Below are 27,455 nucleotides of genomic sequence, written 5' to 3'. Positions count from 1 at the left end.
AAGCAGTAGCTCATACTATTGATCCTAGTCATTCTGTCAGGGTTAAAATGGAATCTCAAAGACATTTTGATTTTCATTCCCTGAGAGCTAAGAATGTTAAACATTTCTTTATTTTCTCCCCTATCCCCATAATGGCTACCAATCTTGGGACATCTCTTTCCTTGATCTCCGACCACATCTCTCCCTCAACTTGACAATCCCATTCCCTCATGTTCTCATCCCCCATCGCCCCATACTACTCCCTGAGGCAAGGAGATCTCATCTATATCCTCTTCCTAGGGCAATCCATGTGTCCCTCTTAGGTTCCTTCTTGTTAAGTGTTTTTCAGATATTTGATTTTCTTCCATTGAGAACTCTGTTTAGAATTGTCCTACATATTTAAATTGGATTATTTGGTTTACTGCTGTCTAGTTTCTTTAGTTCTTTATATATTTTGGATACTAATCTATTGTCAGATGTGGAATTTGTTGAAAATCTTTCGCATTCGGTTGACTGTTGTTTTGTCCATTTGGCAGTGTCCTTTGCCTTACAAAAGCTTTTCTCAGATGATATGATAGTACATATAAGCCACCTCAAAAATTCTATATGGGAACACTTACTGCTGTTAAACACCATCTACAAAGTGTCTTTATAACAAGATTAACTAAAACAAATCAGTAGTCCTTCTATATAAAAATGATAACTGAGAAATATACCAAGTAGACAAAGCCAAAACTAATATAAAATATATTAATGGAACTCCAACCAAACAAATGAAATACCTGCATAATAAGAACATCAAGTTTTTGAAGAAATAAATTGAAGAAGGTATTAGAAGATGGGATGATGTCTCATGCTCTTGGAGTAATAGGATTAATATAGTAAAATAGGCCATTTAAACAAAAGCTATCTTCTAATACAGCACAATTAAGAAACAACCCATTAAAAAATCCATCAAAATTCTTTACAGATCTTTTAAAAAACACAACTTAATGTGGAAAAACACAAAGCTCAGGATGGCTAAAAGAATCTTATACAATAAAAGAAATTTCAGAGGTATTACCATCCCTGATTTCAAGCTGTATTGCAGAGCAATATTAACAAAACCTGTGTGGTATTGGCATAAAAGCTGAAGGGTAATCAATTCAATCAAACTGAAGACCCAGACATAAATCAACACATCTATGGACAACCCACCATATGGGTTGGAAATTGAACCCAAGTCCTCTGGTAGAGCTGTTAGTGCTCCTAACTTCTAAGTCATCTGCTTGTACCTAAATTAGCTATTTCTAAAATGCATGAAATATATTATTTTTATTCAAAAGAAAATTTAGACACTGAATGCATTTATCAGTTATGCTATCATGGAAATAGGAAAGAATGAAGACATTAGTAAATAAACTTTATCATATATTGTATTTCAGAGTATTAGTACACTGAGGTTTGTGATATAGCAAGTTATTTTATTTTTCTCAAAATACTGACCTGATACCATAATAGAACTTGCAGCGAAAATCAATTTTTCAGTTATTATTAAAATATTTAAAATATTTATCTGTATTTGCAAAATATGCTGCATATCATTACTCAAAAACTCTTTTAATGTCACTTCATCTTAATAATGACATTTACACAACTTATCTGTAAGATTAGAGAAACAAATCATCCTGAGATTTCAAAAATTATTAAATAATTAGTGTAGATATTAATATCATTTATTGTGAAAGTTTCATATCCAGTTTTGCTTGACTAGATTATTTAAAGGCATATTACTAAATTGTTAGTGACAAGTTGTTTATTAATTATCTAAACAGGCAATCTGTTCAACTAATACTAACTCAGTTATGCTTACAATTATTGTTGAGAGTTTAGGTATTAAAGTGAACTATCATTGCAACTATTTCCTTGTTTTCATGGGACTCATATTTTCTGTGCTCTCTTCTGTCTCCTGAGAAGGTGGCATATGATTCCACCTTCTTTTTTTTTTTTAGAATTCTTTTATTTTTTTCTTTTTTATTTGAATTACAAACAAGATTGAATTACATGACAATCCCAGTTCCCTTCTCCCTCACTTCCTCCCCTACAACCCCCCCAACAAAAACCCTACCTATCACACATGTCCTTTCTTCTAATCTACACCTGACTCAACCTTTCTGCTCCCTCATGACTTCTGCATTCTTCCTTTTCTTCCCTTTTCATTCTCGTAGCTCCCTATCCCCTCTTCCCATGTTCTCAATTTGCTCAGGGGATGGTGAGCTTTTCCCCTTCTCCAGGAGTTTGTCTCTCTTAGGGTCCTCCTTGTTTACTAGTTTGTCTGGCAGTGTGGATTGTAGACTGGGAATCACTTACTCTATGTCTAAAATCCACATATTAGTGAGTACATTTCATTTTTGTCTTTTTGTGATTGGGGTACCTCACTCAGAATGGTTTCTTCGAGTTCCATCGATTTTCCTGCAAATTTCAAGATTCTATTGTTATTTTCTGCTGAGTAGAACTCTGTTGTGTAAATGTACCACAGTTTCTCTATCCATTCTTCCATTGAGGGGCATCTAGGCTGCTTCAAGTTTCTGGCTATTGCAATTAGTGCTTCTATAAACGTTGTTAAACAGATGTCTTTGTTGTATGAATGTGCTTCTTTTGGGTATATGCCTAGGAGTGGAATTGCTACATCTTGTGGTAGACTGATTCCGATTTTCTTGAGGAATAACCATACTGATTTCCAAAGTGGCTGTACAAGTTGGCATTCCCACCAGGAGTGAAGAAGTGTTCTGCTTTCTCCACATCATCTCCTGCATTAACTGTCATTAGTGTTTTTGATTTTAACCATTCTGACAGGAGTAAGATGTTATTTCAGAGTTGTTTTGATTTGCATTTCCCTGATAGCTAAGGATGTTGAACACTTTCTTATGTGTCTGTCAGCCGTTTTAGTTTCCTCTATCTAGAACTGTCTATTTAGTTCTGTACCCCATTTTTAATTGGATTGTTTAGTGTTTTGGAGACTACCTTCTTGAGTCCTTTGTATATTTTCGAGATCAGCCCTCTGTCAGATGTGGGGTTAGCACCCACAGATTGGAAACGAGGCAGCAGCCTGTACAGCAAGCAGCAAAGAGAAACCGAAAGCACAAATGCAGTCACACGTCACTCTGACCACGCCCTCACAAGCATGGTCAGGCATACCTGTAGCCAGCCCCTAAGTAGGTGTAGCTACAGCTTCCCCTACATAAGTGAATATCTTTTCCCAGTCTGTGGGCTGCCATTTTGTCTTGCTGACTGTCTCCTTTACCTTACAGAAGCTTCTCAGTTTCTGGAGGTCCCATTTCTTAATTGTTGATCTCCATGTCTGTGCTACTAGTTTTTATGTTCAGGAACCAGTCTCCTGTATCAACTAAAGGGTATTTTCCACTTTATCTTCTAATAGGTTCAGTGTGGCTGGGTTTATGTTGAGGTCTTTTATCCATTTTGACCTAAGTTTTGTGCAGGGCGAAAGGCTTGGGTCTGTCTGTAGTCTTCTACATGTTTGCATCCAGTTATGCAAGCACCATTAGTTGAAGATGTTCTCTTTGTTCCAGCATATATATTTGGATTGTTTGTCAAAAATCAGATGTTCATAGGTGTATGGGTTAATATCAGGGTTGTCAACAATATTCCATTGGTCTACCTGTCTATTTTTATGCCAAATCCAAGCTGTTTTCAGGACTATAGCTCTGTAATAGAGCTTAAAGTCAGGGATGGTGATGCCTCCAGAAGTTCCTCTATTGTACAGGGTTGTTTTGGCTATCCTGGGTCTTTTGTTTCTCCATATAAAGTTGAGAATTGTTCTTTCAAGTTCTGTGAAGAATTGTGTTGGGAGATTGATGGGAATTGCTTTGAATCTGTAGATTGCTTTTGGCAAGATTGCCATTTTTACAATGTTGATCCTGCCTATCCAAGAGCATGGGAGATATTTTAATTTTCTGGTATCTTCTTTAATTTCTTTCTTTAGAGACTCAAAATTCTTATGGTACAGGTCTTTCACTTTTTGGGTAGTGTTACCCCAAGTTATTTTATGTTGTTTGTGGCAATTGTAAAGGGTGATGTTTCTCTGATTTCTTTCTCCACCAATGTGTCATTTGTATATAGTAGGGCTACAGATTTTTTTGAGTTACTCTTGTATCCTGCCACATTGCTGAAGGTGATTACCACCTGTAGGATTTCCCTGGAAGAGTTTTTGGGTCACTTATTTAGACTATTATATCATCTTCAAATAGTGAGAGTTTGACTTCTTCTTTTCTGATTTGTATTCCCTTGATCTCCTTTTGTTGTCTTATTGCTCTAGCTAGAACTTCAAGGACGATATTTAAGAGGTATGGAGAGAGTGGACAGCCTTTTTATTTTCAGAGATTTTGCATCTGTTTTTTTTATTTCATTCCTTTAAGACATTTTCTTTTGTGAGATCTTTAAGAAATATTTTCAGAGATTCTTTATCTACCAATTGAAACTACCCTCTTTCAGGTATTGCATGTTCTTGACCTTTATTTCAAGTGTTGAGATACTGCACTCATTATAGTGTTATCATCACAACCATATTCAAGTATATCTTGCATAAATTATAAGAAATCCATATTGTCTATTCGTAGGTATTTTGGTTTCTTTAGGTGACTTTTTTGGTACTATTTTCTGGCAGTGGATTCTCTAAAAATTTCTCCACATATTTGCTCACTCATCTTGTAATATTCTGTTGCAGTATAAATCACAACAAATTCATCTCTTTAAATTGCATAATTTACAGGATTTTTTGCTTCTTAATTTTATAACAACCATCAATGATGAAATATAGTATTATTTCATTATTTATTTTCATTATATTATTATTATGTGTGTGTGTGTACCTCTATGTCGCTTTTGAATGAAATATTTTGGATGCTATTGTAATATGAAGTTTATTTTCCCATGCACCTAATCTTTTTTCTTCCAGTTTGAATAATCTCCTTTTGAAAGAGGGGTTTGTATAAAATTTAGGTTTGAAAAGTTTGCCAGTTATGGTGTCACACACAGCTTATGTTTTGTTTTACTTACATTGGGAATTGATATAAGAAGAACATTGTATAATGACCATATCAGGGTAACTGCATATTCATCCTCCCAAACATTCATTTTGTACCCAATTTCAAACCTTCTCCATATTGCATGTTATTTTGTCCTTAGTATCAATTAACTACTATTCTACTTGCTTGTTCCATAAGATTGACTATTCATATTTTACATATGAGGAATGTCATACCACATAAAAGTTTACTTGAGCAGCTTATGTTGGCAGTATTATAACATTCAGTTCAAAACAGTGTGTGTGTGTGTGTGTGTGTGTGTGTGTGTGTGTGTGTGTGTGTGGGTGTATGTGTCTTCTCATGCTCTATTTGGAATCCATGAACCTTAAGTAATAATATCAATGTATTTCAAATAACCACTATGGTTTTCATAGGAATGTATGCAAAATGAAGAACTTACACTTTGTTGATTGCTTCATCAAAACATCAGATGAATGTAGATCTAATGCCTACTTGAAGTACCATGGGTTGTGGTTGAAGTAGTGTCATGCCACATGTTATCAGCATGTGAATTATGTTCCAGAAATTACAAATAATTAAAGAGGCTCTTTGTTGTTTTATTCATTCTAACACGGTTAAAATAAGTACACAAGCCAGGCGTTGGTGGTGCACGCCTTTAATCCCAGCACTTGGGAGGCAGAGGCAGGCAGAGATCTGTGGGTTTTTGAGTCCAGCCTGGTCTCCAGAGTGAGTGCCAGGATAGCCTCTAAAGCTACACAGAGAAACCCTGTCTCAAAAAACCAAAAAAAAAAAAAAAAAAAAAGCAGTACACAAGCGAGAATGTCGTCTAGGAAAACCAGACTTATCTGAACTTATCTGAAAACAGTGCTTAGTATAAATTATGAAAATAGTAGATTCTTTTTACATTATCTCTTTTGGCATATGCATGATACATACTAGAATCAATTGAAAAATTAATAGTGACCCGTATTTTGATTCATAATACATAACAACTTGGTTTAGAACTTGAGTCATGAGTGATGACTGTATTTATTTACAGAGAATAGCTCAGTTGTCAGTTAAATATGGGTTCCATACATATCTGGAAAAAATGTAAGAGTCAAGGATACCAGACTTTTTAAAATATGGCAAAATAGTTCTTTGTAGAATCAGTGCTTAGCAGAGTTAGCAGTTAAGATGATTATCTCAATATTGAACTTTTGTCTCTAGATATTTGAGTGCATCCTATCATTCTCATGTGCAATGATCCACACTTCATAGCTTTGGTAGACAGTGCAGCATGCTTTTGCTATTTTCATCTTCTTTTTTAATATTGTATCCAACAGACTTCGATATTCTGAATATAACAATTCACATGATCATCAATGTAAATGCTTATTGCATTTTACCTGTATTCACTTATATGGCTAATATGTCCTTCCTTTTTAGTTGGTGAAGTATTGGCCTATGGAAATGGGAACATGATCATTAAAAATTCTGGCAACCTAGCAGACAGTCTAAGAGCAGAATTGTGAAATAAACAGATTTGTTAACTAGTTGTATTTTTCATGACTGTAAAATAGATTTATTAATCATGTATGGTAACTCAGTGACTATGTAAATTTAGAAACTAGAAAAATTGATGGATAAGCACAGATTTAAGTTGAGTTGTTTAAAGTTAACAGCAGAAAAAATAGAATTTTGAATTAGAAAAGGGAAGCATTACACACATATATTATATTATTATCTATGAGGCATGCAAGTATATTTAACTTCAATTGATTTAATGTTATCAAAGAAGCATGAATAAAAGTTGGTAATTTATATGAATTTACTTATATCCAAATGTCATGAGTGTTTTCTATGTTTTATGATAGATACTCTATATTATATAGGTATGACAGATACCTCATATAGAAATATATTAGTTAGTATACAAGAAATCTACCTACAAGTTCAGCAAGATCTATGGATACAGTATTTTATGTCCAATTTTAGCAAACATGTGGATTATCTGAAGACTATTTGTGAAAGCTCAGTGCGCCCATGGACACTAAGTTCAGTAATCCCTCAAATGTTTAACTTGATTTAAGTAAACCTTTTTATCTCCTATCAGAAAATCTGTGCTGTATAGACAGAGTAAAATCTTCTCTTTATTAGAAAATGTACTTTTACATTTTACTTTCTGAGTTTTATGATGTCCCAGATGGGTGTTTATGTTGGTACACTTTTCATGGTTGGTCCCTATGACTTAGTTCCTTACCTCCATGATTAAGAAAAATGATGGGCTTAAACTTTTGAACATAAAACTCAATATTAAAAGAAATTAATTTGAAAGTCACCATCAGATTTGAAGGAAAAAGGGATCATCATATAGACACAGAGTAATTTAACAATACAATTGAAACAAAAGTTTCATTTTACTGAAGTTATTAAATATGTTTGACTAATCTTTGGTAGAGAAAGGCAGTGATGCTGCCTCAGTATGATCAGGCTAGTCCTAGCACAGATAGAATGGAGAAATATATGACAACTTCTTTGAAAAAAAAAAAACTCTTGAATTCACATGGGACTCTGTAAATTATTGGTTTTGATAATAGGCCTTCATCCCAATCTTACTGTATCCATCCTGCTCCATTTTCTGAAGGTGTTTTTTTTTTTTTTTTAAGATTACCTCTGCTTCTATGGGGAAATCGAAATTGAGGCTTAAATTATTTAAACTAGTTGTACATTTATCTCAAGCATCATGATAAGAGTACTGTATCTTTATCACATATTTAATAACAAATTCTCATATGATTCTCTGATTATATGGCCAATAATTAAAGGACATCTATACTAAAGTTCCATGAAACAGTAGCAGCATATTAAAAGAAATATAGCAAATCTTGCTGCTTGTCCAATACCCATTTCTAAATTCTTTTAGAATTTATGCAGGAAATTCATCATTCTGGTGATGGAAAATCTGGTATTCATCAATAGGTACTAAAAATAGAAAAACACAGTAACCAAGTAACAAGATACTGAGAGTATCTTTAAAATTTAGAATTTTATTTAAAATATAAGCCATATTTAATGTTTCTCTGTTAAAAGAAGATGCTTTTGGATATGAGCAAACAAAATATTAACACAAAGCAGCCTTAGAATCACTCTCCTGTATTTCAGAGAGTTTCTGTTAACTTTACTTATGTTGGAAACTTACAGATGCTATTTTTAGAGATCTAAGGAGGATGGCTTTGAAAAGCTCAGCTTGATTAAGAGGAGACAACACACATTTGGAGAATAAAAGGAATCACTCACTACTTTTGTGAAATTCTTCAGGGACTTCACTCCAGGTAGACAAATGTGGAAAGGGAGTAAAAGAGGATTTTAAACTTAGATGTTCAGAAAGCTTTTGACAAAATTCTTTACAGTCTTGTAATATCAGTGGGAAACATCAATGAAACTAATAGTAAATTGGCTTGGGGTTCTGAACAATGATTTATAGAAAGAAACAAAGATACTAGAAGTAGGACTTTGTGTATCACATCAATGTTAGAAAATGTATATTTTCATAAATAAAGAACAAGTATCTGATTGAGAGATAAAATTTTGATTGAAATGTAATTTAACTTTATATCTATGAATAAAAATATCTATAATAATGAAAAATTAATGTTTTCCCTCTTTTGCTGCCAATGTAAAACCCCGAAAAATCCAACATACATGAGAAAAGGCTTCCTTTGATTTAGGTGGTACAATTCTATCATCAAGCAGAACTAGAGCAGATAGTCAAGTTAGGAACCTGGAGACAGGAACTGAAACAGAGACAATAGAGTAATGCTACTTACTGGCTTCCTTATGGATTTCTTCTTATGGATTTCATGACCACAAGCATAGGAGTGGCACCACTGACTATGGATTGAGCCCAATACATCATTAATCAAGAAAATCCTCAACAATTTTAAGATTTCAAGATACATGCAATATGATTGGAAAAAATAGGGGCAAATGGGCCTTTATTTAGGGAGGAGTTGGGAGACAGATATAAAAGAAGGAGGAAGGGGTTTAAAATAACAATAAAGATGTCTGAAATAGTCATGTGGATTCCCACTATTAACTATTTATCAAAAATTATGGTGCTTTGAGAGATGGCTCAGGGGTTAAGAGCACTGACTGTTCTTCCAGAGTTTCTGAGTTCAATTCCCAGCAACCACATGGTGGCTCACAGTTATCTGTGTGCAATGTGATCTGGTGCCCTCTTCTGGCACACACTACTGTATACATGATAAATAAATAGATAGATAGATAGATAGATAGATAGATAGGTATTATAATACACATAAATCTGTGCATAAATATATTAGACACACACGTGAATGTGCAGCACACACACACACACACACACACACACACACACACACACACACACTTTCTCATTTGTACTGACAAACATTTCCCCAAAGACAAATATCTCCTAATAGAAACCCAACACTAGGCAAGAAAAGCTCTAGTTTGAGTTCTTGGTACAGTTTGTACAAGAGATTCCCGAAACACACAGCCTAGAAGCTATCACTGTGGTTGTCCCCAAAAGTTTAAATTAAGTCCCTATTGCTGAAAAATATCAGGTAATTGAGAAAAAAGGCCCAGAAGGTCCTCAGTTGAATTACTCCTTCCTAGGGACAAGCATTTATGGTGCCATAAAATATTGTGAGAGTATCCAAAGAAGGGAAGTGACCAACAGCCATGCCATATTATGATGCCTATGAGTCAACACAGTAACCAGAATGTCACAATTACATTAGAGGTGCAGTAATGACACAGACATATGTTTGTGATATCCAACATGTTAGTTCTTGTAACTAAGGACACTTCATCCCTGGTATGGGAAGCCAAGCCAATTAGCTAGCACTAGTGAAATAATAGCTTCTCTCGGAGAACCTATAAACACCATTTATTAACCCAGTGTAACCCATAGTTACATTCTAAATATTGTCACAGAGAATTATATTATTCACGTCTCATTAAAGAAGCTTCTCTTTGCAACAGACAGAAACCATTATGGATACCATAATAGAATCAAAACATAGAGTTGTGGGGTCCATATATATATGGACCTTCCTTCTTTCAATGTACAGCAAACATTGTGGAAGAGGAGTGAGAATATTGTAAAATAAGAAGATCAAGAATTTGCTGTGAAAATACATCAATTAATAAGTTACAGTCAGAAGTCACATGCTTAAAGTCTTACCAACATGACTGCCTAAACATGAGTTGAACAAGGACATCATCAATAGGCAGGTATAGAGAATAGGAGAGCCAAGAAGCCTCAACTCTACACAAAGAACCACAGGAAACTAATGGATGCTGGGTATTTTCAGTGAAAATCATACTAATTTGTTATCCATTGCTAACTAATCACCCTGTTAACCATGTATGCAATTAACATCATGAAGACTGAGCAGGTTATATTAATAAGTCTGTGTAAAAATTAATGAAAAAAGATGCCAAGAATTTGAAGGGGTTTAAGAGTAGGGGAAATGATGTTTATTATAACATTATAAAGTCAAAGAAAGTTTCAAAAATAATAAAAGAAAAACAAAAAATGATCTATAGATATTTTTGCTCTGGGGTCAATCTTATGGAAGCAATTCCTCGATTGATTGCCCCTTTTACTAGATATGTCAAACTGAACATCAAGAAACAGCCATTATAGGTATATTCTCCAATTGAGACTTTTATGTTACTTTTGGGTTAAAGTTCTAATTTAATGTAACTTAATAATGTAGTGATACATACATTCTAAATAATCAGCTGTTCCTAGGAGTGGATTATTCAAACAACTATACTAAGTGATATAAACTGAATTATTTTGATGTGTTTTAACTGTTATAAAATGAGTCAAGCTAGGATCAAGAAACTCTGTTTTTCTAATTTAATAATTCATATGAGCAATAAAAGTACATACCCTAGTCAATCCTCAAAACATTAGCTCATAAAAAGGATTTGTCATATGGCTTAATGCAGCAAATTTATTCAACAATACACAGCATTCTCCATAGGATATTTAATACAAAGTTAACGACACATGGAAGCATCTTCAACTCAAACTTCCTGAGGTTGAACACAGTTGGTAGACGATCAGAGATTATGTGAAATTGATTTTTCTGGATTCTATGTACAGATGGCTTTCAGAAAGCCATTGACTATGATGATACTTAGCATGTCTCTTGTTATAACAAGAAAACAATAATATCAGAAACTCTAAGATAAAGGAGGAAAATTTACTTAGAGAAAGAGTAGAAGTTTCTATGATTCTCACTTTGGGGAATTGAACAGTGGGTAGAGAAATAATTGCTTAAATACATGAATTAAAATAGAATTATAGATGAAGTCAAGATGAATATGACATGGAAAAATACAGTCAACATAACAGTGTTGTGAAAAGTCAAGTTTAGAATGCTAGGCAAAAGGGATTTATGGGTTTTAAAGAAAAAAATGGATAGGATATAGCTATTAGTGGTATTACATAGAGAATGCATATATTGGGGGAGTACAATAGTCTAAATATGAAATATGTGTTGAACATCAGTATAAGATTACTGGAGAAAGACCCATACAAGAAAAAAAAAGGGCAGAGATGGAACAATTAGTAGGATGCCAGCATTTGTTATATAATGTATGCAAGATATTTATGGACAACCAGTTTAAATAAGGCAATTAGAGAATTTAGTACTTTTGTCAATGGTCAAAACAAGAGTGGGCTTTTGATTATGAAAATTCTCTTGGTATCAAAGCTAAGGGGTACAACATTTTAAAAGAGAAATCTGCAATTGCATTCATTTTTATGTGTGTGGGTGCTCTATTAGTGAAATGTTTGCAGCAGCCTAGTTATATTTACTTTCTTTCCAAAATACAGTAGTATTTTCAGATACTGCATACATTATTTGAACCATAGTCAAAGTCATATATGGTCCAAAGATAGTATCAAGGCAAATTTTCTGTTGGGTGGTTAAAGGAAGAAAATTGACAAAGCAGACAGAAAATAAATCAAGGAACAGATGTATTACCTTAGTCGTTTCATTTTAAATAATGTAAAATGGCCAGGTAGTAAATGATTCAAAGCTCTGTGAGTAGGAGTGGCTAAGCATCAAGTTGTGAAATTCTGAAAAATAGTCATTTTCATCAGTCCTTGGACCTGAGTGGAGAAAGAAAAAAATGTGTGCTACATCAACAGAAAAAAATAAAAAAAATTGTGCAATTAGTTGCTGTTTAGGATGTTAAGATATCTAATTAGAACTAAGATGTATGCAGTTTCTTAAATGAGGAACCTAGAGTACACCATTTGCAGGTAATATCTGTGAACTCACGCAAAGGCTCTGAGTGGTCTGATCAAATGTTTAATGTGAGGAAAGAAGTTAATGAGGCAAAGACAGTGGGAGACTTGTACCTCAATCTCAGCAAGATAGTTGATAAAAATGCTATATATGATACAACTAAGGAAAAATCAAGGGCTTGAAATCAATGCCATAACAAGCTAGAACAGAAGAACAGTAGATGCAAGGATGTATAAAAGTGATCATAGGCTGCATTTGAAGGAAAGAACAGCAGGATTCCTTTGAACACTTTGCTGTTTTGCATTCCACTTAATATACATAAAGCAGTTGTCACAGAAGAAGCAGTCAATACTGCACTAATTTGAGCCCTGTTAGCAGCATCAATAGCTGTGATTGACTATCTAATTACTTTCTGTGTGTGTTTCTGTACACCAGCTCACTTTCAATTATAATATCATGCTCTTTATTTTAAATATCATTTCATACCCATAAGGTAACTTGATCAATAACTGTTCTAATTTATTACAAAAATAAAGTGATGGCATGTTTGAGGAAGCTATAGCAGGCCATTTGATGAGGATGATCTGCACCCTAGTGATTTTACTTTCCTTGAAAACAAAATTATCAACTTAGAATACTGCTTTGAAGAAAATAAGATAGAGCCTGGTAGAATAACAAGATAATCATTATCTTGTGAAATGAATCTGAAAATAATTGTTTGAATGAAAAAAAGCAAAGATAGCAGAGCATGAGCAAAGATGCTGGGATATAAGGACACTTCTGACAGAAGAAAAGTAGTTATGCCATAGCAGTCTGAAGGTACCTAATTGGAAATGGAATGAGAAATGTGTTGGTGGGAGATGTAGGAAAGATAATTCATGTGAAATATAGATAGAGGTTGAAAAGAACTAAAAAGTTATACTTTTGTTGTCAATAAAATGTAAGCCGTCAATTAGCTTGCTTCCAAAAATGTGATAGGACCTCAATTATGGCTTTAAAAACATTTGATGGGAATGCTGTTCCAAACACTGTGTATGGAAAGGGAAAGAAATGGGGAGACAAATTTTGATCTCTCACTTGGGGGGGCATCACTTTTCAGATGAAATAAAAAGGGCAGGGTTCTGTCATCAAGTTTGCATAGTCATTAATTTATTTCAGAAAAAAACATAGGAGATCTGAAGCATAATACACCAAAAGTATTTAATTATGTTTTCCAATGCATGCAAGAGCTGAATATTATGTCATTTTCAGGTGCAAAGGGGTCTGTGCCACCACAAGTGACTTCAGAAATTATGACACTGGAATTTATATATAGCATGGTTGGGCTGGTATAATTGTCTCTTCCTTGCAATCTGCAATGTGAATGAATACTCTCTGGGGAGGAGTAAAAAAGCTCTGTATTTCACCAGCTACAAAGGTAAGCTCATGACTGAGGAGTGTTAGTATTACTTTGAGTTCTTCTACTTTTTCCTGTTGCTATTAAACTATAATTTTAAACTATGCCAGTATTCTTTATTTAGAACATCATAATACTCTTTAACAAGAAAATATTAATACACTTTATTGCCTTTCTTTGGTTGCCTTGTATGTCTTTCCATCATTCTGTTATTATGGCCACAGCTACAGTTCTATATCCTCTTTTCTTTATTGTTACTGTTTCCTGCATGAGTGCTGTCTCTGAACAATCTTCATTTGTGTGGCTATCTCATTTGTTTAATTTAGATATCAACCCAATGCCATGTCTTCAAAGGATTATAATTTTTCATGCTATGTGGCAAAACACATGCACCGATCCCTTTCCAAGTTGGTGATTATTTTAAAATTGCTGGAAATTGCATTGTGCAATTTTCCTTATTTCTCTATATTCAAATGTTGCAAGTTCTAGTGTCAAATGATTTTATCATCTTGGTCATATTTGTTTTTCTATTTTTTAGGAGTACTAACTGATAAAATAATAATTTCAATTCTTTGAGTGTTTTGTGTGTGAGAGAGAGTGGAGGGAGGGGACACTTCACACAGTGGTGTCCCATGTCTTTCTCAATCACTCTCCATCTTATTATTTGATATGAGATGATACATGGATTATAAGTGAATGTGAAGCTCCCAGATTTGTGTTTGGTGATGGAACAACTAGCTCAAGGGTTCCTCTGTCTCCTCAGCATTGGGTTATATATATATATATATGTTATCATAATAATTGCTTTTGCATGTTTGTGGAGATTCAAGTCATATCCTCAGGATTGTTTATCAGGTGATTTATCAAGAATGAGTTATCTTTTTAGTACACAGAATTCTTTTATTGTAAAATTAGCAAAAACTATATTGTTTGTTCCTTCTAGGGTTGTAAATGTCTGGATACAATTCACTGAGCTCTGAGATTATATTCTAGTTAACTGATGAAATTTTTGTTTTTCCAATTTCATTTGTCTTGGGAAAGTAGCCTCTGTCCACAAACCCACGCGTCACACTTGTGGTTCATCAGGACATGGGATACTGAACAACTTGGGGAAGAAAAATCAAATGCGGTCAATAAGAGATCAACATGATTGTGTTGAAAATTTGCAAGCTTTTTGGGATGATAAAAGTTATTTTCTCAAGGTCAGCAGAGAGAAACTAATCAAAAGGATGAGACTATATATTAAACTGGAAGTCAATGCTGGCACTGTAAGCATCATCCATGGGATACTGGTTTTGAAGACACAGAAGATACATAACTGAAGGAGTAATGGAGCAAAACTGAAGATTGACAGTTTATCTGGGATATGGCTCATCTGGAGTCCGAGAAATTCCACTCTTGAAGGTGTAGCTTCAGTTACAATAGATATTCTAAAATTTCTGGATATATCAAGATCATGTGTGAGATCTCCTTCAAGGACTTTTAGTAGAGATGTGGAGTGGAGTCCTCCTAATTCTAAGATATAAACTGTGGTTTGGAGAAGTAGGATTGCCTAACCTATTTAGAACCACAATACTTCATAATAAATGAATCTAAGATGCCAGACATTGAGGTAAAACTTTTGATTTATACTATTGGAGTCTTATTTAATTTGATGTGTTATTTGGATGCCCAAATTCTCCTCTATTGAAATAATATTTTAATACTATTGAATAAATAAAGTATTTTATACAACATGTTCTGATTTTATAAGATATGACTTTTCTAAAAAATGCATGTGCTTTATATTATGAGATTTTTGGAACAAGTAATGAAATATTGTGGTTTTAAAGTGATATGGTCATGTTTCAAATTGACAAGAATTAGATTATCCTGGGTATTTTATCTTTCAATTTGTCATAACCAAGAATCATATAAAATGGCAGGCTCAACTGTGCAATTTGCTAGATCATATTGGACTATCGGTATGTTTCTGGGGATGTCTTGATTGTTAATTGATTTATGGGAGCCCAGATCATTGTGGCCATGACTATCCCCTAGAAGTATATAATCTCAAACCAGAAAGACTGAAAGAAAGGAATCACACCACCACCACCACCACCTTCAAAAAATAATAAAATATCATGTGTCAACAATCATTTATATCTTTTAATAGTAATGGATTCAATTTAGCATTAAAATTTCACAGCCTAACACAATGCATGTGAAAATAGGATCCATGCTGTCATGCATAAGAAACATATCTCAACATTACAGAATTCTACCAGACTTTTAAACAAAAGATAAGGCACACACTCTTCAAGTTGTTCCCCATGTTAGAAATAGTGTGTATCAGTGCTAAATCATTGTATGAGGCCAACTTCACTCTGATACTCAAGTCACAGGAAGATTCAACAAGAAAGAGAATTACAGACCAATTACCCTTATGAGCATAGATACAAAAATACTAAATAAAATATTTACTAATGGAAATGAAGTTCACAGCAAAAAGAGCATCCACCATCATCAATTAGGCATTATTCAGTGACAGTTCAATATATGAAAACCAGTCAATGTAAGTAAGCATATAAATAAACTGAAAGAAAATCAAAACAACTGAAAATGTTATTAGAGTCTGAAAAAGTCTTTCAAAAACTATGGCACCACTTCATGATAAAAGTACTAGAGAGATTAGGGATACAAGTGATAAAACTAAACATAATATAGGGAGTTTAAAGGAATCCTATGGCCAATATCAAATTATATGAACAAAAACTCAAAGTGATTATACTAAAATATGGAAGAAGATAAGATCTTTCACTGTCTCCATATAATATCCATACAGTACTTAAGTTCTTGGTGGAGCAATAAGACAACTGAAAGTGATCAAGGAGAAAATAGAAAAAGAAAAAGTAAAATTATAACTAATTGCACATGATACGAAATATACATAATTGACTAAAAAAAATTCTATCCGGGACCTCCTACAGCTCATAAACCTCTTCAGTGAAATCGCTGGATAACAGAATAACTAAAATAGAAAAGTATCAGTAACCCTCTGATATAAAAATGGCAAATGGAGTGAGAAAGAATTGTGGGAAGTAACAACTTTCACAATAGGCACAAGCATTATAAAATATATTGGGGTAGCCTTGACCAAGGAAGTGAAAGTTTGTTTGACAAACTTTTCAATACTTTGAAGAAAGGCTTTGAGAAGAGATCAGAAGATGGAAATATCCCCCATGCTCATAGATAGGTAGGATCAATATAGTTAAAATAGTTAATCTCCTACTAAAAACAATCTATAGATTTCCCCATCCAAATTTCAACACAATACTTCACAGACCTAGAAAGAAGAAAATTCAACTTCATATACAAAAACAAACATCAACAACAAAAATCCCAGGATAGCTGCAAGAATCCTGAACAATAAAAAAAATCTTCCAGCGGTATAACCATCTCTGATTTCAAGCATATTGCAGAGCTATAGTAATAAAAAAGCTAATTGTATTCGCATAAAAACAGATACTTTGGTCAATGTTGTCAAATTAAAAACCCCCACAAAAATCCAAACATCTATAGAAGACTGATTCCTGATAAAGAAGTCAGAAATACACACCAGAGAAAAGAAATTATCTTCAACAAATGCTTCTGATCTAACTGGATGCCAATCTGTAGAAGAATGCAAACAGATACTTTTGTAGGACCCTGAACAAAACCACAATCCTGGTAGATAGAAGACATTAACCTAAAATCAGACACATTGAGCCTGATAGAAGAGAAACTGTGGAATAGCCTTGAAAACATTTGCATAGAAGACAATATCCTAAAAAGAACACTGATAGAGCAGTCATCAAGATGAACAATTAATAAATGAGACCTCATGAAATTGAAAACCTTGTGTCATGCAAAGGACACTGCCAACAAGAATAAATGGCAATCTACAGAATGAGAGAATATTTTCACTATCAGCACATCCATCACACACACACACACACACACACACACACACATACACACACACACACACACACACACACACACATATATGTCAAGAAATCAGACATCAATAAACTAAATGAATCAATTAAAACATGGGGTATAGATCTAAACAAATACTTTTCTATATGTATATATATTTAAAATTGCTGAAAAAGTAGAATAATGTTGAATATCATCAGTCATCAGGGAAATCAAAATTACTTCAAGATTCTATGTTAAACCTGCCATAATAGATAGGATCAATAATATAAGTGATAGCTCATGCTGGAGAGGATAGAATTCAGGGAGGACACTTCTTCAATGCTGGTGGGAAGTGCAAACCTGTACAGTCCCTATGGAAATCAAAATGACAGTTCTTGGGCATATAACCAAATGACACTCCATCTTAACCCAGGATACCTGCTCATCTATGCTCATAGTAGGTACATGCATAATAGCTAGAATTTGGAAACCCAAATGTCCTGAAACAGAAGAATGGATAAGAAAATTGCTACATTTACATAACTGAATATTACTCAGCTGTTTAAAAAAGTGATACCATGAAGTTTGTAGGCAAATGGATGAAGCCAGAAAAGAAATCAACCTGAGTGTGGTAACTCAGACCAAGAAAGACTAACAGGGTTTGTACTCACTTAAATGTGAATACTAGCTGTTAAGTAATTGATAATCTTTATCCACAACACAGATCCAAAGATGCTAAGTAACAAGGAGGGCACCTATCAGTGGGAACAAGTTATCTCTGACTCTCTTACCTGCTCTTGGGACTCCTTTAAATCTACTGGGGTGCCTTGACCATCCTTGATAGGAGGTTTTGTACCTCGTCTTATTGTATCTTGTTCTCTGTTTGGTTAATATCTCTGGGAGACCTATTCTTTTGTGACAAGAATTGGAGGAGTTGTGGGTCTGGGAGAGAGGGTGACTTGGGGACTAGATGTGGAGTGTGGGGCAGTTGGTTAGGGATGTACTCCATGAGGCAAGGGTAAATAACAAAAGAAAGAAATCTTAGGTTGTATAGTCATTCTATCTTTTGAATCTCAGTTCTGTCCTTGATCACTAGCTGAGTCCCATTCTTTGGCATCCCTTTCTTTTTCTTTAGTTTTACTATTTCTGCTCATTGTAAATTTTGTTAACAAATTCAATTTTATAAACAAATATCAATGTAAAATACTATTGAAGGCCACATTGTGAAAAGTACAAATTTATGTGTGAAAATTACCATTTTCCTAATAAAATATTTCTGTATTTTTCTCACTAAAATAATATTTTAGAAATGAACCGATACAAATCTTCACTTGTGAGTTTGCTGCATGGTATTCCACATTATGAGGAAAGCTCATTATCCAGTTTCAATCTCAGCATTTAATATGTAGATTCTCCTGTTTTCCCCACTACAGTTATGACAAGCAAAAGTAAAAACAGGAAAATCCCTTAACTTGGTCCTCTTCCTGTTTCTGGCCAAGGTCTCTGTCGAAAGAGTATTACAATTTTGTATTTTCTCAATGAAAATTTTCTTTATATATTCTAAGAACTCTTTCTTCATATATTTATTTTGTTTCTGTCCTGGGTATTTTTAAAGATAATGTCATCATACTAAAGAGTTGAAGACATGTATGTGTACTAGGTGAAACTGTCATCCCTTTAGAGAGAAGGTAGGTCATTAGTCTGAGACTTTATACCAATTTGTCTACGCTATTATTGCTATTATTGTGATAAAAACCTCTTGATATCATGAAGCAGATTGTTTTTAACATGTTTTTTTTTTAACATGGTAGTCTTTGCCCAATATATTAAAAAAAAAAACAATTAGGCAGTGCAGGATGAGATTTTATCATTTGAATTTATCTAATGAGTTTCATTTTATTTCATTGTAATTATTATATTTTAATGTCACTATCTAATTTTATATTTCACCTATAATTAAAAATATTTTATTTATTTTGTAATGAACACTACAGATATAAGTAATCCTTGGGATATTTTAGAATTAATTTCTATCTTGTAACATTTTCAATGTTACTAGTTTTCCATGGATTTTATAAGGTATATAAGAATGAAGAAAATATTAAACTTCAAGTATATTGAAATAAAGCATTGTATAATTTCAGCTTATCTGTCAAAAATGTGGTATACATAGGAATGTGGGTTAATGTCATGGTTTTCATTGGTCTACCTGTCTATTTTTCTGCCAATATGAAGCTGTCTTCAGGATGATAGCAATATAATATAGCTTGCATGAATTATATACTAAATGTTCTAAAACTTGCTAGGGCATTGTCTTAATTCCCATATGTGCAATACAATATTACAAGCTAAAATGACAACAACCCTTTATTATCTTGTATTATAGTAATGCTGAGGAAGATTTTTTGAATAAAATTAAGTAACTAATGATCATTTACTACAAAATGGACATTATAGTTTGCACATCAGCATGAACCTGTATTTCCTGTGCTTTATATATTTGTACACCTGTATTGTTAATACAATCACTATTTAGTTTCATTTGGTGATTGACTTTTGACCTGGGAACTCCTGAATATAAAGTAAGCAATTCCTTATTGAGACATACCCACTGGCTTTTCTTGTTTAATGTTAACTGTTTGGAATACAGAATGAGACCTTTGTTGTTCGTCAATTAAAGCTGAAGTAGTGGAACAACTTCCATCTTTCTTTATAAATAGTGAATGTTTCTACTTTGGTGACGTCCAACATTGAATCTCCAGAGGGAAAGGAAAGGAGGGCTTGAAGGAGGTGATGCATTTTTAACCAAGGCTGGTTAAGTGATTTTCTCTGACAAAAGTAACACTGTGTCTTCTGGAATTTAGTAAGAAAGACATTTAGCCCAGTCAGCAGTGCTGTAAATTTCCAAACATCAGCTAGACAGAATCGAATTCAATCTTTTATGCGCCTTGGGATACATCCAACACACTTCTTATTTTCCTCAGAAATCCTGCTGACTTGGAGCAGGTGTGTTTTAAAATAACAAGAACTCATCAAGTTGCAGTTGTTATCTTTCTGATGGCTCCATCTTAACTCCTTCCTGTTGTGTGCACCTGGCCACATAAGCACTCGATATTCTTCTAGGCTTACAACATGCTAGCCAACAGAAAGTTGGTGATTTCCTTTTTCTCTTGGTGTTGTTCTTGAACACAAAAATGAGACTGTTGTATTAACAATGGTTGGTAAACTTCAACAGTAGGACAGATGTGAAAAGTGAGATTTCAAAGACAAGAGACCTCCCTGGATTATATTTTCCCCCACTCCACCAGTTTATTTCAGAGTAACAAGGGTGGATTTCCTCAATACACACATAAACACTTTATAAGCACTGACTATGTAATTCTTTCTTAAGAATTCAGATAAACTAACAAAGATAAACTTACTAGTGGTGATACTGAACTCTATTCACTTTGTATTCCTTGGTATCAAGTAACTTAATAAAATATCCTAATGATGTTAAGGAATGCACATAATAAGATAATAAGATTTGAAAGGTTTTTATATAGATATGCATCATTTTTGCCAGAAGGCTTTAATTTACAGGGAATATATGTAAAATTTAGTATATATTTCATTTGCCTTAAATTAAAAAATATAACTCTTTTTAATTTTATTACTAAATAAAGATAAAAACCAAACAGTTATGTACTGTTAGAAAATATTCTTGAGTAATATATCCCACTGGTAGACTAGGTTTATAGACCATATTAGTAAGAAACAGGAATATTCTCTGAACATTTTATGTTTTATTTTACTTTAATTCCATTTGATACTATTTTATACCTTTTCAGAGATATAAATATATTTGAGATATTTTCCATGAATTGCCATAAATATTTATCATGGCAATGATAAGAGGTCATTGTAATTGTATTTTAACTTTGTTGCTGACATTCACAGCCCTCTGTGTGTGTGTTCATGTATATGCATATGAGTATATAATATTGTTACATTTATGTATTTGCAGGTGTACTGATAACCCACATTTTCTCTAAGAACAATTTAAAAATTAGTCAAAGTTCGCTGGCACCAAATAAAAGAATGCAGTTAGCTAACTAATTATATTAATGTAAAATTCATTTATATTTTACAACATATTTAAAACAGAAAGTCTTTGACTTTCTTTTTACTACTTTAGAACCTGTTGATTTGTCTATTTGATTTCACTGAATTATATAATTTTATCATTTATAATTAGTTCAGTATCCAGTGAAAATTAATCTGCTCATGTTTAGAGGTGGCAATGTGACTTGATGTTACTGGTGTTTCCATCTGTGTATCTGCTAATATAAACTGCTTTCCTTCAAATTGCTCTTTATTTCTATCAAATTACTTTCTCTTTTTTTAAAACAAAATTTAATTGACTCCCTCTGTTTTGTTTATTTAACAGGCTTTTGGTGTTCTGCTTAGTTGACCTATATATCTGTATGTAGGAAATTCTCTTAATTAATTTAGGCTCCAGTAGTAAATTTTCAAATTGAGCATTTTTTCCTAGCATATGCATTGACATTCTAATGTATGTTGACTGAACTAACATGATGTAGAAGGTTATTTGTAAAATCTTTCCAATTCAGTCTTACCTGTGAATGTGATGTAATCAAATGATGTTTTGCTCTTTTCATATATGTACATGTATGAATATATATAGATAGATATTGATTGATTGATATATATGAACCAGAAAAAAAACAATTCTAACTTCATTTATTTTCTTTGATATTGTTACTTTCTTGTTTATTCTTTGCTTTTGTTTTCAACATCTTTATCGTATTTTCTTTTGTAAATATTAAACTCTACAGAATAATGTGTAGTGTTTCCAAGTTCTAGGTATATTTTTTAAATCAAGCAATTAATTTTCTTTATCATTTTATGGTGAGAGAAAACGGTTCACAAATTTTCAAGACTATAAAATATTTTTAAGAACATTGTTACACTGTGGAACCTGCATTAAACAGACCTAGGCCCCCTGAACATGGATGTCAGTTGGGTAGCTTCGTCAGTTTATGGGGCCACTGGTAAAGAGGACAGCATTTCTCCCTAATGCATGAACTGGCTTTTTGGAGCCCATTCCCTATGAAGGGATATTCTCTCAGCCAATATACAGGGGGGAGGGCCTTGGTCCTGCTCCAAATAATGTGATAGACCTTGATGATCCCCAATAGGATGATTCACTCCCTCTGAGGAGTGGATGGGGGTGTGTTGGGGTAATGGTGGAGGGGAGGAGGGATTGGTATGTAAAATAAGACCTTTGAATTTAAATAAACCAAAGAACACTCTTATGTAGAACAAGAACATTTTTCATGTTTCACAAACAATTCAGAAATTATATCATTCTAAAGCTTTGTATACTATGCAAATATAAAGTATAACACTTTAATAACGCTGTCTATTCTCATCAGTAAAGTTACTTGGTTTCTGTCCTCTACCAATGACAAAGTAAGAACAGGAAAATGTGGCAATACTGAACTTCTTGGATAAGTGGTAATAGTCTGAGGATATGCAGATGTTTTTACAGATGAATGGATGTGCTCTAATCTCCATAGTTTACATATTGCCTAATTTTCCAGTCATTTGTATCTATCATTACACTGTTTGAGTCCACTGATTGTTCCAACTCTGAGGACAAATAAGTTATAAAGTATCCATTTCACATGCAAAGCCTTCTTCACAGTAGAGAAAGTCAAGCCCTATCTTAGTATTAACTTAGATATTCAGAATAAGGATGTTTCATGTGAACTAGCAATACTAACAAGTTTGTTACTCACTGTATTAGTAGACCAATCTATTGAATTCATCTGTAAATGACTTGAGAAGTAAATGTAGAATGTGAGGCACTGGTTTATCTATTCCAGATTTTATATCATTGAAACCTCCCTTCATCACCAAAAAAATATAAGCCTTGACTCTATAATCATCTTAATACAGTGGGTCTCCTTGAACCTTCCTCACCACTCGTCCTGTTAAGTGGACTCACAACTCTTTTAGCAATACCAGGGAATCATCAAACCAAGCCTGCCAGCAATTCAAGTAGCCTAGCAAAACAGGAAGGCAAGCTTCATATCTTCATTTCTCCTCTTTTCCAAATCCAATCCCACAGTCTGATCCTTAGATCTGTATCAGACTACTAATTATGCCTTCTCTTGAGTCCTGTTACTATCCCTGGGGACTAAGAAGTTCATAGTGAAAGACATCCTGCCTTTTTATGATGCTGTGTGTCTGTTCAGCCTCCATATCCTGACTATCCCCTTTCCTAACTATCAGTTCCCAAGACCAAGATATGCCTTTAACCCAAGGCTACCAGAGGCCACACCTATCAGGATGCACAAAGAATATTCTACCAGGCAAACCACAGCCAACACACTTCCTGAAGAGCCAAAGAGGGTAACAGAAACCAAGAGACAGAACAGGACTAAATATCAGTACTTATAATTGCAAAATCCTCAAACCAAAAACCTTGATGCCAAATAAATAGCACAATTAATAACAGCCAGGACAAGTATATCTCTACTAGAGTCCAGTAATTCTACCATAGTAGGCCCTGAAAATGGCAACATAACTGAGGCAAAAATACAATGACCTTGAAATAACATTTATGAATACATGGAAGGTGGTTAGTCTTAATGCAACTTGATATGCCATGTTTTGTTTATACTCATTGGTGACCTGTGCTTTCCTATATAGAAATGAAGGACATGTGGATTGGGAGATAATAACACAAGGGTGTGGAGTGGAGGGACTAGTAGAAGTAGATGGAGGGGTAATGGCTACCTGCATGTAAAAATGCAAAATAAGTAATATATATATATATATATATAAATATATATATATATTATATATATATAGTGTTGAATCAAGTTATACTGTAGAGCTATAGTAATAAAACAGCATGGTATTGGTAGCAAACTATGTGTTTCTTAGTTAATAAACAATGTAATACATATGCCTATGTATATGTATACACAAATATATAATATATTTTTTGTTTTGTTTTTCGAGACACGGTTTCTCTGTGTAGCTTTGGAGTCTATCCTGGCACTTGCTCTGGAGACCAGGCTGGCCTCGAACTCACAGAGATCTGCCTGCCTCTGCCTCCTGAGTGCTGAGATTAAAGGCATGCATCACCAACACCTGGCTTCAAATATATACTATTGCAATGATAAATATTTCTGCCAAGCTGCCTGAGCCCCACCGCCACATAGGCACCCAAAATAACACACAGAGACAGGTACAATGCTGCTCGCCAATGACTAGGATTTCTTACTTACTAGCTCAGTTTTAAATATTAACCATAAATACTAATCTATATATTTTATAAGAACTTATCAGACGCCAGCGGCAGGCATCTTCTCCGCAATCACATGGCGGCTCCACAGAGAAGAGAGGAGGAAGAAGAGAGTGATTTCCTGCTTGTCCTTGCTTTTATTCTGAGTCTGCCTGCTATGTCACTTCTTGCCTGCATCACAAGACTTCTCTTTAATACATTTTCCAGAATCCTCCTCAACTCCTAGTCCCACCTAGCTTGCTTCACTATTGGCCTACAGTACTTTATTTATCAATCAATAAGACAAACATATACACAGAAGTAACTCTCCCATCATAATATTTTTACTATTTCCAGTTTTTTAACCCTACAACTCATTTGAATATAAATTTTGACTTCTAGTTTCCTGTTTTTGTTGGATTCATGAGGTTGCAAACAAGTCTTCTTCTGATCCTTGTGCTTTTCTTGGGATCTTTTTCTTTTGTTTGTGTAAATTATTCTGTTCTAATGCAGTACATTTTTCATTTATTCATTCATGCTATACTATTATTTTCCCTTAAAAAGTGTGTGTTATATAATGACAGATAATAGGAGTTTCATCATTTAGCGAGTTGAGGTAGGGCTAAAGTGATAGGAAAAGAGGGAGCAGAATCCAGAATTAGTATATATTATGTGAGAAAAAATATTTTAATAAAAGGAAATAAAATTAAAATATATCAATTATAAAGAATAAACCTTTATATCCTTAAAATAATAGTTATATTGGGTGAAATAAAATGGCAGCTATCTTTATAGTTAAGCTGTTATGATCATTTTAGTAAAATTGTTAGATTTAGCAAAATGAAATTTAGAGTCTTTACTTTAATCACTTGGTTGTTTAGTTTTCAGAAGAGACCCAAAGACAAAGCATGGATTAATAAACAAACAGTAATATATGTATTTGCTTGTTTTCACTCTTTGACTCTTTACCCTTTTGTTCTTTGCTCTTCTGAGGGGCCCACAACCCAGTTCCCAAATAAATACACACACTTAGGCTTCTTATTAGTTATGAATTCTGCCCTTAGCTTACCTTGTTTCCTGTCAGCTTTTCTTGACTTATATTATTACATCTATACTTTGCTTCTGAGCTTTTATCTTTATCCTCTGTACCTTTCTTTAGTTATTACTCAATAGCATGCTGTAAAGCTGGGTCACTGGCATCTGGAGTCCTCTTTCTTCTTCCACACAAAGATCTTTACTTTACAGATTTCTCATTCTGTTTATTCTTCTGTCTGATAGTCCCACCTATTATTTATTCTGCCTCACTATTAAAATTCAGCAATTAATTAGACTAATCAGGTGTTTTAGACAAGCAAGTAACCAGCTTCACAGAGTTAAACAAGTGCAACATAAAAGAACATAGCAAATCTTTGCATCATTCATCAAATGTTCCAGGGTATAAACACATCTAACCAACCTTAAAATAATATTGCATGACAAAAAAAAATGAAAAGAAAGTTTTATATTCCACTAGCATATATGCATATTAATTTAATGTTAAATTGGTCTCCCCACTAAGTAACCACATTTTCCAATGTAAATATTCCAAGCCAAAAATTATTTCTTCATATAGTGCATAGTAGAGGGAAATTTGTTAGTCTTTAATAAATACACATTGGATTTTTCTCACAAGAACTATGATTTTCCCATTTTCTTTCTTCTGGGACAGATATTTTAAAAATCACTACTACAATTAATATAAAATTACAGAGTTGATGAAAAGCTAAAGGAGTTTCATCATTTAGGGAGTTGAGGTAGGGCTAAAGTGATAAGAGAAGAGGGAGCAGAATCCAGAATTAGTATATATTATGTGTTTATATTTGTTTATATGTGTTATGGATGTGTTTATATATTAGTATATATATTTGTTTAATAAAATATCTATGGTGAAAGGTAATGAAGCACACATAAATGCTAAATATAAGAATTTAAATAAATTTATCATGAAATTATGATGCTAGAATGACAAGAAACATAAATGTCACCAATGATATCATTTCATGCAGGATTGATTAATTGTCTTCTAAAAATAACAATAAAGCTGCTAGACATGGTCTTTGCTGATACTGAAGAGGTCTGCTTTATATGAATATATTGTTTGCAATGAAGTTTGTAATATGCTAACTTTCCTAGTGAGTGAAATTGTTACCTTACTCCCCTTTGGGAAAACAAATAAATAGTTCACAGAACTAGTGCATGGAAAGCAATCGCAGCTCATAAGGAAAAAGAGGGAGTTATTTCTAGAGAACTGTTTCTTACTTCATAACCTAAAACATCTGATCTCACTATGAAACTCGTTCATATCTTCTAAATGACAGATCTGGTGGGGATCCTCATATATTTAGAACTTAAGCTGAAATTCATATAGTTAATAAGAATTCATGAGTGGTGTGTTTCTTCAATTAATTTCCTATTCCATTCATAATGACAAAATTATGTCTGTAATATAGTACAGTGAA

The sequence above is a fragment of the Cricetulus griseus genome, assembly GCF_003668045.3.
Source record: "Cricetulus griseus strain 17A/GY chromosome 1 unlocalized genomic scaffold, alternate assembly CriGri-PICRH-1.0 chr1_1, whole genome shotgun sequence".
In the NCBI taxonomy this organism is placed as follows: Eukaryota; Metazoa; Chordata; class Mammalia; order Rodentia; family Cricetidae; genus Cricetulus; species Cricetulus griseus.
Note: the sequence above shows the minus strand (reverse complement) of the source record.